This window comes from Propithecus coquereli, unplaced genomic scaffold (assembly GCF_000956105.1).
Source record: "Propithecus coquereli isolate 6110/MARCELLA unplaced genomic scaffold, Pcoq_1.0 Scaffold88, whole genome shotgun sequence".
NCBI classification, from domain to species: Eukaryota; Metazoa; Chordata; class Mammalia; order Primates; family Indriidae; genus Propithecus; species Propithecus coquereli.
Window position 1 is genome coordinate 8171247 of NW_012155062.1, and position 12750 is coordinate 8183996.

Genomic DNA, 12750 nt, shown 5'->3' on the forward strand with positions numbered 1-12750 from the left:
CATTTATTATAAGGTCTCGGCTCATGGGATTGTGGGAAGGCTGGGAAGCTCATATTGTGCAGTGTGGGCCAGCAGGCTGGAGACCCAGAGACCCAGCAGCACAGAGGAAGTCTAGAGCCATCTACTGGGGAATCCCCTCTTGCTCAGCGATTGGTCTTTTTGTTCTATTCAGGCCTTCAACTGATTGTTTGAGACCCACCCGCATTATGGGGGGCAGTCTGCTTACCCAAAGATCACCAATTTAAATGTTAATCTCTACTCCTGTGACATTTCACTTAGTAGAATGGGCTCCAGCTCTATCCAGGATAACACAAAAGGTTCTAGATCACCATTGTTTTTTGTGGCTGAATAGTACTCCATGGTATACATATACAGCATTTTATTAAACCGCTCATGTATTGATGGGTACTTGGGTTGATTCCACATCTTTGCAATTGTGAATTGTGCTGTTATAAACATTCTAGTACAGATATCTTTTTTATAGAGTGTCTTTTTTTTTCCTTTGGGTAGATGCCCAGTAATAGGATTGCTGGATCAAATGGTAGTTCTACTTGTAGCTCTTTGAGGTATCTCCATGTTACTTTTCATAGAGGTTGTACTAGGCCACATGTACTCACCATCAAATTGGTACTAATTGCTCAACACATGTGCACATATGGAAGTAACATGCATTGGGTACGGGGCAGGTGGGAGGCGGGAGGAGGAGCTGGGTATATTCACACCTAATGGATGTGGTTGCGCACTCCTTGGGGGATGGACACACTTATAGCTATGACTAGAGCAGGGCAAAGGCAATATATGTAACTTGAACATTTGTACCCCCATAATATTCCAAAATAAAAAAATAAGATGACCTAAAGACCTAAATGTGAAAAGTAAAACTTCTAATTTTTAAAAAAGAAATAGATTTTTTTCATTTCCTTGTTCATAAACTCTTTGAATTTTCTTGTAAAAGACTCAAAAAGTTAAAAGTACAAAAGAAAATTTAGATAATTCAAAAATTAAAAAAAAATGTTAATCTCATCCCAAAACATCTAAAATTAGCCATTACACCTGAGCTGGCTGCACAGAGCCTGCACTCTCTCCTAGGAGCAGAAGAAAAATAGGAAAAATGATGCTTCTTATGCACTGGAAGCAACAGACCGCATTACAGTAGCATTAGTACACGTTTAATTGCAGCTAACTGGAGGACCGTAGAAAGGTTTGGGCCAGCATCTGCCAGAGTTAGGTGTGTTTGCGAAGAAAGAAAACACTTTTCAAAGAAATGAGCATCTCTCCCCGTTATGCCTAAGCAGCTGTGGTTTCTATTCTTAGCAGACAAGGGGATAATTTACTAAGCAAAAAACATATCCCAGCATTGAGGCATCCACACTTCACAAGGTGAAGCATTATTGCAATGACAACTTTATTGCCTTTTTCCCTCTCCCAGAAATGAGTTTCCTGGGGATGAGACTGGTGCCCTCCCTTCGCCAGCTGCCATGTGCTCTGTCATGCCACGATAATTAAGATCCCCCAGAAGACTGTGGCAGACACAATCGAAATATGACTTACTCATTTTGGGGGCTGGTGAAAATATTCAAATTTCCTGTGATTTAGAGTGAGGCTGACAACCTGGTTTGTCTCAGAGAATCTCTGGGCTCCAGTGGATTAAGATCATGGTTTTTGAATGAACGCTGTTGTCAGAGACACCGGCTGTACCCAAACATCTTTCTTGGATCGGGCCAGAAGGAGTCTGAGTGTTGCAATTCAGAATCTCTGGGGTCTTTTTCTGCTGCCAGGAGAGCAGTGTGGCTTAGAATTGATCATTGGCTTTATTATTATTATTTTATATTAATAAAACTTTCAGACATGCACAAAAGTAGAGGATAGTTTAATGAAACCCCTTTGTCCACTTCAACAACTCACTTTGCTCATCTTGTTACATTTTTAACCCCCTCGGGCACCCTGCCCTCCCCTACAGCCCTGAAGTGTTTTAAAGCAGACCCTGGACATAATATCACCTTATTTTTAAATACTGCAGTATGTTTCTTTGACAAATCAGAGTTTAAAACATAATCATAATAACATTTTCACATCCAACAAAACTTAAAATAATTCTTCACTATTAGCATATACCCAATTTTCAAAATAATGAACTGACGCCTTAGCAACTTCCAGAAATAATCAATGATTTTCTTTTTAGAACCTTATGAACACGAGTTTTTATGGATTTGATGGTTTCATTCATAGTAGATGTTACTATTATTTTTGAATGTTTGGACTAGCTCATCCTGATTTTTGGGAACTCCTCCATGCTGAGTTTTTGACGTGGCCCCTGTGGGTGGTGGTAGCCCTCTTGCTTTCTAGCCACACAAGATGTTCTAGGTTTATCTGTACGTTTCCCAGCGCAGGCTTGGAACATGTTCCTCTAGCAGGAAATGGTAGTCAGAGGCCACATTTGTGTGTGAGCGGTGCTAACTACTAGTAGGTTGTCATTACCTTTTCTTGGCCTTTCCAGTTGAGCGAGTTAGGAAAAATGTCTTTGTTTCATAAGAACAAGAAAATAAATCAGGAACCCATAATAGTGTTCCTATCAAATTTAAGATGATAGTTTTTACTTTCAGTTATTGATTTTGTATTTATACCTCTTTTCTCTTACACTAAAAACTTTGTTACTGACTATACTAATAATATTTGCTTAATAATTTAACAATTTTATAATTACATATGTCCTCATATATGTATATATTAGTTTCAAAATAACACCAGTATGTTCATAACTATAATTACTCAATGTGGTTTAAAATCCCTTTGTGCATGTATGTATGTGAATATATTGTAAAATTCCTGTATTTTAGAGTCACTGGAAATATTTCTTTTCTTCATGGTTATATCACTGACTTGATGTACAGTTAGGGTCATTTGACTTAATTTTCAAATTGTAATTTTGTTTATATTTTGGATCATGGTGGGGTGAGAGAAGGTGTGCATGCTTCAGGCAGTCTCTCTGTTCCCAGGCACACGTCCTGGGGGTGAATTTTTTGGGGTGGGCAGCTTCCCAGCTTCCCTGCAAGAGCAGCACTGGGCTTCACTCCACGCTGAGCTCCAGAGCCCCTGGGGATGCATGAGGCAAGGTTGATGGGGACAGGTCAGGGTAGATGCACTCACTTCTCATACTGCTCACACACAGCCCATCTGTAAACCCACCATAGATTGTACTTCATGTTGGATTGATCATACATTCACCTCCAAACCCAGGTCAGATGGAAATTGCAAGTTTTTGTGTGGCATTGCCAGTTTAACTCACTGCCTGCCTTGGAGGCTGCCCATGCTCCGTCATCCCTCCAAATGTTCTCTATTTTCCCAGTACCTGAACTTGAACTAAAGTCAAGTCAGAGTTTCTATTCAGCCTGCAACTACCCCTGTGGGCCTGTATACCAGTCATAACCCAAAGCCCCCCTTTACTGAGACCACGTTTACAATATGATCCACACTATCCTTTGGGCATCTCCTTCTCCTCACTCTATGGTAGAGATTTGCTGGCCTGAAGCTGGAAGAGGTATGAAAGAACATGTGTTCACCTTCCTACTTCTAGCCTGTTCCCCGCTCAACTTTCTGTATAACAAGTTGAAGTTGTCCTGGTTGCACATTTTAACCAAGTTCCAGGGCTGCAGATGTCTCTCTCGGTGGTCCAGTGACATTCTTTGTGATCCATACCTGAGGTTCCCTTTCAAATTCTTCTTTGGCTACCGTAGTCCACAGAGGCCCCAGGGCCCCTCTGCCTCAGTCCTGCTGTGGAGTGGAGACTCTCTGGGTATCGAAATTATCCTTGCCAACACCTTACACGGCTGAACAGAGACAGAGGACACACAAGTAGCTAGATACTGTATAGAGATTGCCGTAAAATCCATTTTATTTCCAAGAATTTAGAATCTTTTAGGTATATTTGCCAAACATAGAAATCTTAAGTGATAAATAGTCCTTTAGATGCTCAAACTTTGCATGATTCATATCACAGGAGAATAACTTTGCTAGCTGAATAGACACCAGTTTACGTTAAGGATTTCTTCTCTTGGCCATAGGTAGAAGACATTTATCATTTGTTATCTTTAGGTCCTCTCTCTCCTATTCCAGCTCAAGAAATATATTTCAGCAAAGAACTGTCCAGGTAAATGGATGATGTTTCTCTGTGTTAAATTTATGGCTCAATTACAATCAATCTTACGCTATCAGCTTCCAATGTCTGTGTTTAATTAATATAAACAAAATAGTGAACCATAATTTCTTATGCCACCTTGTTTCATGCTAGGAAAAAGAATGAAATCAATGCCTGCTTTATAAGTAATTGCTCTGGCATATGATCTCAGATTGTCCAGATGGGCATAATGGTACAGAGAACTGTTTCTTTGGGTGTAATTTATTCCAGTTTTGTAGGTTTTTAAGTTACATTCACTTTCCCTAAATGAATAGCTCAGATTTTTTTTTCTTTGCCCCCACCATTCCTGGCAGGTTAATTGGGTCAAGAGAATCCAATCTGCAGAGATCAGATTCTAAAGCTTCCACTTGCATTATGGAAAGAAAGTGTAGTGGCCAGGTAAGTCATTTGAGGATGTCCAGCACAAACAAAGCAGCCATCTGCTTGTGCCCAGCCTGCATCACTCCTGGGCCATTTTGGATTAGCATCTATGTTTTGCTACATATCTACCATGATAAATCATTAAATCAAAGCCTTGTAAATATTTGCCTTTTAAACCCAAAGAATTCTATGCCTCAAACCAATTGAACACATTTTTCTTATTATAACAAGGCCATTCAATTAAAGCAAAATGGCTTACACTGAGTGACTTTCTGGCATTTAGATATTTAGCATCCTACATCCAGATGCATTGGGAAGCTGAGCTGTTTACCATTTATGGCCTATGGTACTTTAGGGTTTGCGGAAGATACTGGACGCTAATTTCTCCAGTGAAAACTTTATTAAGCATTCTTTTGTTTGGCCAGATAGACATCTGTGTTTCCAGATTAATGTATTAGGCATTTTTAAATCCTAGAAACACATTTAGCTGCTTTGCAGAAATTTCAATATGTACTCAAAGGATTATCACAGATCTATAGAGGGTATTATTATGTATATTAATTTGCTTGCCCTGCAAAAAGCTGAGCCTTACAAAAAATCTCTCTCTCTATATAAAAAATAACAGAGTTGGTATACTTCGGCAAAGCTCCAGATTCTTTGATAATAGGCGTCACCTTGGTACTTCATTTTGAGAGTTCTCCTCAAAATATATTTCCTCCAGGATTTAAATTGCTCATATATGCAGGGTGACTATATTTATGTGCTTTAAAGTGTAGCAGAATATTTAATAGCAGAAAATTAAACAATTTAGAGTTAGCCTAATTATATGAAAATGAAGGTCAAATGAAACTGTCATCAAATTGTAACATAAAGTAATAGGTCAATGCCCCCAACATATAAAGAGTATATATAAATTAAGAAAATGATGCACGTAATAATTAGAAGTTGGGTGAAGGCAGTTTATAAACTAAATGCAGATAGGCAATAAATATACAAAAGTATTAGCCTTATTATTAATAGTAACCAGGAAAAGACAGATTAAACAATGGGAATCAATTGTTTCCTCGTAAGAGCTCAAAGATGGAAACAAAAGGAAAGCAGGCCATAGAAAGAGTGTGGGAATGAACATCCATTCAGCGGTGCTGGTGGTGTCGACCGGGAGAGCCCCAGACAGTGAGTTGTCAGCATGTATTTCAAGCTGTCTTGATCCACCAACTAAGCAAGAGCACAAAGTATATATAAAGTGCTTTTATATCACCATGTTTTGAGAGGAGAAAATAAAAAAAAAACAACACCCTAAATTTCTAGTGATAAAATATTGGTTAGATAAAATTATAGTATAGTCATATAATAGGATAATAGGCAGCTACTAAAATAGCTTATAGAAATGTATTTCTTGACATGAAAAGATGTTGATTGCATATTTCACTGGAAAAAATAAGTTATAAAATAGCTCTGCAGCACAAAACTATTTTAAAATAACTTGTAACATTAAAAAGTCTAAAAGTGTATACCATGTGAGTAGCAGGCTCAAGGATGAATATTTTTTCCCTTTTCCTTTGGCTTATCTGTATCTTCTCTCTCTCTCCCCCCCAACCCCTTTTTATAATTAATAAACAAATATTACTTTTGAAATATAAAAACAAAAGTTACATATTTTAAAAATGATGCTTGTGTCTAAATGAGCATTACCTCTTATTGTCACCCTGGGAAACAAAAAATATCTAATGATTTACATGAGACTACTTTTGTGCCTCTTCACTAGAATCATTCTATACTGAGAAAGCATCAATTTTCATTAGTCTTACTGAGATGACATCTTATTATTTCTTATTTCCTGTGTTTTCTTACAAGGAGACCTCAACCCCTGGAGTGATCTGTGTACATATCTGTCTTTAAGCTCAAAAATACTTAAGGCATCTTTGTAAACTGATGAAGAATTATAAATTGCAATTACAAAGCCATCAATGAGATTCCTTTAATAAAATCTGCAAATATTCAAAGTCATATATTGTTTTTTTCATAAATGTAAATGTGCGAGGATTTAAGATACATTTTGAAGTGAGCTACACATTCTTGATTTTAAAGAATGAATATAAGGATTGTAAGGCCATCTTGATTCAAGAACCCCTCCAACACATATATTTCACCATTAGCTATCTTTAGACCATACCAAATGAAACAAAATGATGACAGCCCAAGGGGTTTTGAAAATATTATGGTAGAAATTCAACATCAGGAAACTGGGAATATGGCAAACTGACCTGGAGCACATCCATTTGGATAAAAGACACAGAGTAGCATTGGTACCATTTGTGGGCCATATGCCATACCCTTCACATCCATGATCTCCCTTCATCCTCATGGTGATCCTGAGAGGTGAGCAGTGCTGTCCTCGGGTGCCAAGGCTTAGACAATCTCAGTGACTTGCTCCATTTCATATTCTATTAAGTGGCAGAACCCAGGAAGGTCTGACTCCAGTGTTCTTGCTCTTCACACTACCTTAAAATGGTAGTGATGAGGAAAACGCAATTAGAAAAATCTCTTATCTGTGAATTGCATTTCTGTTGTGGAGGTAAGTCTTTTTGGAGGAGGTGGGGGTGGGGAGATCTGCTTTTGTTAACATTAATAATATCCATGAGCAAATGACAGAATAGGCACATTCCACAAATGTATTTAAATTTCAAATGTTTCCATTTTCTAAAGAGATCCAGAATCAGTCAATTGTTTGTTACCCACACAATATTCTACTGATACCTATAATCGAGGCACAGAATATTTAGCAAGCTGACAAGTGATTATACTTTGCAATGAGAAAATTCTCTGAGGACCTATAGAACTCTCCTTAATTTTTCCTCTGCTAGTTTACTTAAAATATTCTACCTTGGATGATGAAGACGAATGTGAATGTCATTTCAGTTGTTAGTAAGCTTTGTGACGATAAAGCCACCCATGGCACATGCGAACACGTGTCACGAGTGAATATTAAATACATTTTTGAAAGGATGGAGGGTAATGAAGAAACCTGTAGAAACATGCTACAAGTTTCTAAGGGCAACTTTCAAATAGACAATGCAGAAACCTAGTTAGGGGCAGCAGAATGACACACACATCACCTCGAGGTGGCCATTGGGAGGGAGCAGAATCCCTTTGGTTGTGAGATCTTAAGCTCATTTGTTTATTAAAAAAAAGAGAGAGACAGAAAAAAGTCAGTCATGCTACTTTATAGCTGTACCTCATACATTTTACATTTCGAATCACACTTGTATCAACAGATAAATGTTTCTTTGCAGCTCTCTAAAAATGTTTTACATTTAAGTACCACATGTTTAACTCGACCCAGTTTTCCACTAGAATAAATAACTTTCTTTAAATAGACATGGGATAAATGTACAGATGATGCTGTCCAGTATTTGACATAAATCCGGTTATAAAATTTGGGGACAAAGTAATACAAATTTTCCTTTCAAATCATAAAGGTGGAAAAACTGCTTAGAATTAGCTTCATATTTAGACTGAAACTTTTATCCATGAAGTGCACATTCATTTGTAGCCTGAGCAGGGATTTGCATTTCTGCCATTCTTATTTCTGTTTTCGTAGCAATCCTTTAATTTAATCCAGTGCTCACAGTCGTCAACTGCTGTTCACAGCTTCTTATTAATCCTTCTGGAGAAAGTTGATGCACTTGCAAGCCTTTTCAAGTAGGTATGTATACACATAGACACACACACTCATTCACAAATACACACACACGGTGAGTTTCCTATTTGGTAGTTTGAGCATCATAGTCGGCTCAGCTGTGTCTTCTCCCCGGGGTCTCACAAGGCTGCACTCCAGTTGTCAGCAGAGCTGTGTTCCTTTTGGCAGGTAGCTCTGTTCTTCTGAGCTGTAGGTGAGGAACCTCACTCATCCTAAGCTCATGGCTGAGGACCTAGAGCAAAAGACAGATGAGCAAAAGGAAAGCATGCAAACATATTTAATGTAAGTTTTACACGACACAGGAGCCTCCATAAGGAAATAAAGACCTGAAGAAATTGATAAAACTGTGTATTTTTTATGATAGGTTTGATGAAGGAATGGATAGTCTGGAGAAATATGATTAGATAAAAAGTATGAACTAATGGTAATAAACCACTCACATGAGGGAGTTACCACCTGCATCAGGGGCAGTTCAGAAAATCCTTCATAGGTTTTTATGACCTGCTTCAGGGGAGAAGGGCAAGGGGGAAGGAGAAAGAGATCTTTCTGCTTCTTGTTTTCTCAAATGCCAAGGTGCCATATTTTGGGACTGCATGTCCTGAACCCCATCACGGCACATATGATTGTTGGCAGAATTCGGTGTAGGACTGAGGACTCAGCTCCTAGAGGCTGAACATAGTTCCCCCCATGTGGCTGAGTCACACTCTGTTCCCTTAATCACAGCTTGCTTCTGCAAAGCCAGCAAGGAAGCTTCCCTAACCCTCAGGAAAGGCCCAGTCCCTCTTTGAAGGACCCCACCTAATTAAGTCAGGCTCCACTAGGATAACCTCCCTTGGCATGGACTCAAAATTAACTGATCTGGGGTTTTCAGTTTTCCTTTTGGTCAGTGAAAGGGTTGGTAGTTAATACTCCCATTCGCATAACAACAACAAAAACAGGAACAAACTGTAAATTAACACTCTTCTTAGATCATTCAGAGAATTGTGGTCACAGGGCCAACCACCCCTTGAAACTGGAGAGAGGCAAATGTGGATTATTGCATTCTGATGTGAACAGAAACCTCTGGAACCTCAGGGGAACACTTGCTGGGGACTGAGCATGGACCACCTGGACAGAGAAAAACTCCTGAGGGCTGGGTTTAGGGTGTGGGGGAGGTCCCACTTCCCTGAATTTTACCTCCAGAAGCCCTACTAGAATCTCACTGTGAAGATCATAGAAAAATCTTCGGGAGCAAGGAGAGTTGAAAAGTAACATTCTGGAATATACCTGGAGGGTTCTGTTCTCCATAAGAAAGGCACATCCTGCAGGGAGACTAATTTACATGAGCCTAGAGGAAGGTCAGTTAGGTGACTGGAGCTCTCCCTGGCCTTCTCTCATATAGGGAGAGAAAAAGTGGCTAAAAGTCTCTTCTGGAAGTCAAGGTCCAGGGAAGGTGGCTCACTAAAAATGAAAGATTTAATCATAGAATGCCTATGCCTCCCTAAAATCTTACCACCACATTACAGGGCTCCAGTACAACAACAGTAGATCACACCTAGAGAGCTGCAGCCCTAACTCCTGGCCAGATAAGCATGAGATGGCCAACTAACAGCCTATTTACCTTAGTTGTTAAACTGACACATGACCTTTGTTTTCCAAAAACAAAAAATTACAAGGTATATTAAAAGACCAAAAAAATAGCCTGAAGAGACAAAGCTAGCATCAGAAAAAAGACTCAGATATGAGATGTTAGACTTATCATATTGGGAATTTAAAACAATAGTTAATATGCTAAGTGCTCTAATTGAAAAAGTTGGACAACATGCAAGATCAGATGATTAACGTAAGCAGAGAGATAGAAATATTAAGAAAGAATCCAAAGGAAATGCTAGAGATCAAAACCATGGTAACAGAAATTAAGAATGCTTTCAGAGAGCTCATCAGGAGACTGGACACAGGTGAGAAAAGAATCAGTGAGCTTGAAGGAAGGAATTTTCAAAACTAAAATGCAAAGAGAAAAAAGAACAAAAAAGGTGGAACAGAATATTCAAGAACTATGGGACAATTCCAAAAGGTGTAACATATATGTGATAGAAATACCAGAAGGATAAAGAGAGAAAGGAACAGAAGAAATATCTGAAAAAATGACTGAGAATTTCCTAAATATTAATGATAGACACCAAAGATCCAGGAAGCCCAGAGAACACAAAAAACAATAAATATCAAAAGAGAGTGAAGTATTTATAGTATTGGAAGAAAAAAAAATCCACCAACCTGTAATTCTGTATCCAGAAAAATTATCCTACAAAAGTGAAGGAGAAATAAAGACTTTCTTGAACAAATAAAAGTAGCGGGAATTTGTTGCCTTAAATCTCACTTGCAAAAAATGTTAAAAGAACTTCAGAAAAAGACAAACATCAGAAAATCAGATCTACATAAAGGTCAGAAAATTAGATCTACATAAAGAAACAAACAACCTTAGACAAAGAATAAATGAAGGTAAATAAAATCTTTAATTTTCTTATTCTAAATTGATCTGATGGATAACTGTTTGCTCAAAAGAGTAATAGCATAAATGTATTGGATGATTATAGCTTATGGATAAGTAAAACAATTAACAACAGTATTTATAAGAGATGGGAGGAGGAACTGAGAATACTTTGCAAAAATACTTGCACTACCATGAAGTAGTACAGTGCTATAGGCTGAGCAACTCAAATCCAAAATTCTAAAATCTGAAATGCTCCAAAATCTGACACTTTTTGAGCACTGACATGAAATTCAAAGGAAATCCTCACTGGAGCATTTTAGATTTTGGATTTTCAGATTTGGGATGTTCAACTGATAAATATAATGCAAATATTCCAAAATTTGAAAAAAATCTGAAATTGGAAGCACTTTTGGTCCCAAGTTTTTGGGAGAAGAACCCCTCAACCTGAAAGTGGTCTTATATTAGTAGTAAATGGGCATTACAAACTGTAGAGCAACCTCAAAAATTTTTTTAAAAAGAAATACAGTTGGTATGCTAAGAGAGGAGGGAAAAATGAAGGCATGTAAAATGCTTGAGAAGGCAAAAAAGAGATTAAAAATAGCAACAAAGAACAAGTGCAATGAATAGAAAATAGTTACAAATATGGTAGATGTAAATTCAACTATATCAATAATCATTATAAGTGTGAATGACCTAAATACACTAAGTAAAAGACAAGGACTTACAGAGTGGATTAAAAAAACAAGACTGAACTATGTGTTGTCTAAAAAAATGGCTCTCTAAATGTAATGACACATGTAAATTAAAAGTAAAGGGATGGAGAAAAAAATCTATCATGATAACATTAATAAAAAGAAAGTTGGAGTAGCCATGTTAATTTTAGACAAAGCAGATATCAGAGAAAGGAAAATTGTCAGGGATAAAGAGGTACATTACCTAATGATAAAGAGATCAATTCTCCAAGAGGGCATAACAATCCTAGTTGTATGTGACTCACAACAGACTATCAAAATACATGGGGCAAAACCTGATAAAACTGCAAGGATAAATAGATGACTGCACTATGATAGTGGAGACAGGGGAGATTTTAACACCCCTCTATCAGAAATGGAAACAACCAGCAGGCAGAAAATCAGTAAGACATTCATGAACTCAATAACATCATCAATCAACTGGATATAATTGACATCTATAGACTATTTTATCCAAGAAGAGCAGAATATATGTTGCTCTCAAACTCATGTAGAACATTCATCAAGATAGATGACATTCTGGGACATGAAACACATCTTAACAAATTTAAAAGAGTAGAAATCATACCACATATGCTCTTAGACCACAATAAAATTAAACTAGGAATCTGTAACAGAAAAATAGCTGGAACCCCCCAAAATATTTGGCCATTAAAGAACACACCTCTAAGTAACACATGAGTCAAAGATGAAGTCTCAATAGAAATTTTAAAATATTTTGAAATGACATAAAAATGAATCTATCAAAATTTGTGAGGTTCAGTGAAAGTGATTCAGGTGAAAATTTGTACTGTTGAATGCATATATTACAAAAGAAGGCCAGGTTCAGTGGCTCACACCTGTAATCCCAGCACTTTGGGAGACCAAGGTGGGAGGATTACTTGCGGCCAGGAGTTCTGGACTATGCCAGGCAACATAGCAAGACTCTACCTCTTGCTGACACAAAGTGACAAAGGCAAAAATCTTAATCAATGGAGGTTTATTAAGCCAAAGTGGAGGATGAATCCGAGAAAAACACAAACCACACAGATCTGTGGCTGTTTTTCCAATGGGGAATTTGGAAGTTTCAGTATTTAAAAGCACACAGGAAGAAAAAAAAAAAAGGTGTATGGGGATAGTGAGACAAAATAGTTACATTTGTGTGAGACCCAGGAAAATCTACACTTTTACATAAGATAAATTGAATGTTCAAAGAAAAAAAGGGAATGAAGGAAGCATCAGTTAGATGTCCCTGGGTAGGTAGAAGAATGTCTGATCCTATCTTGCCTCCATT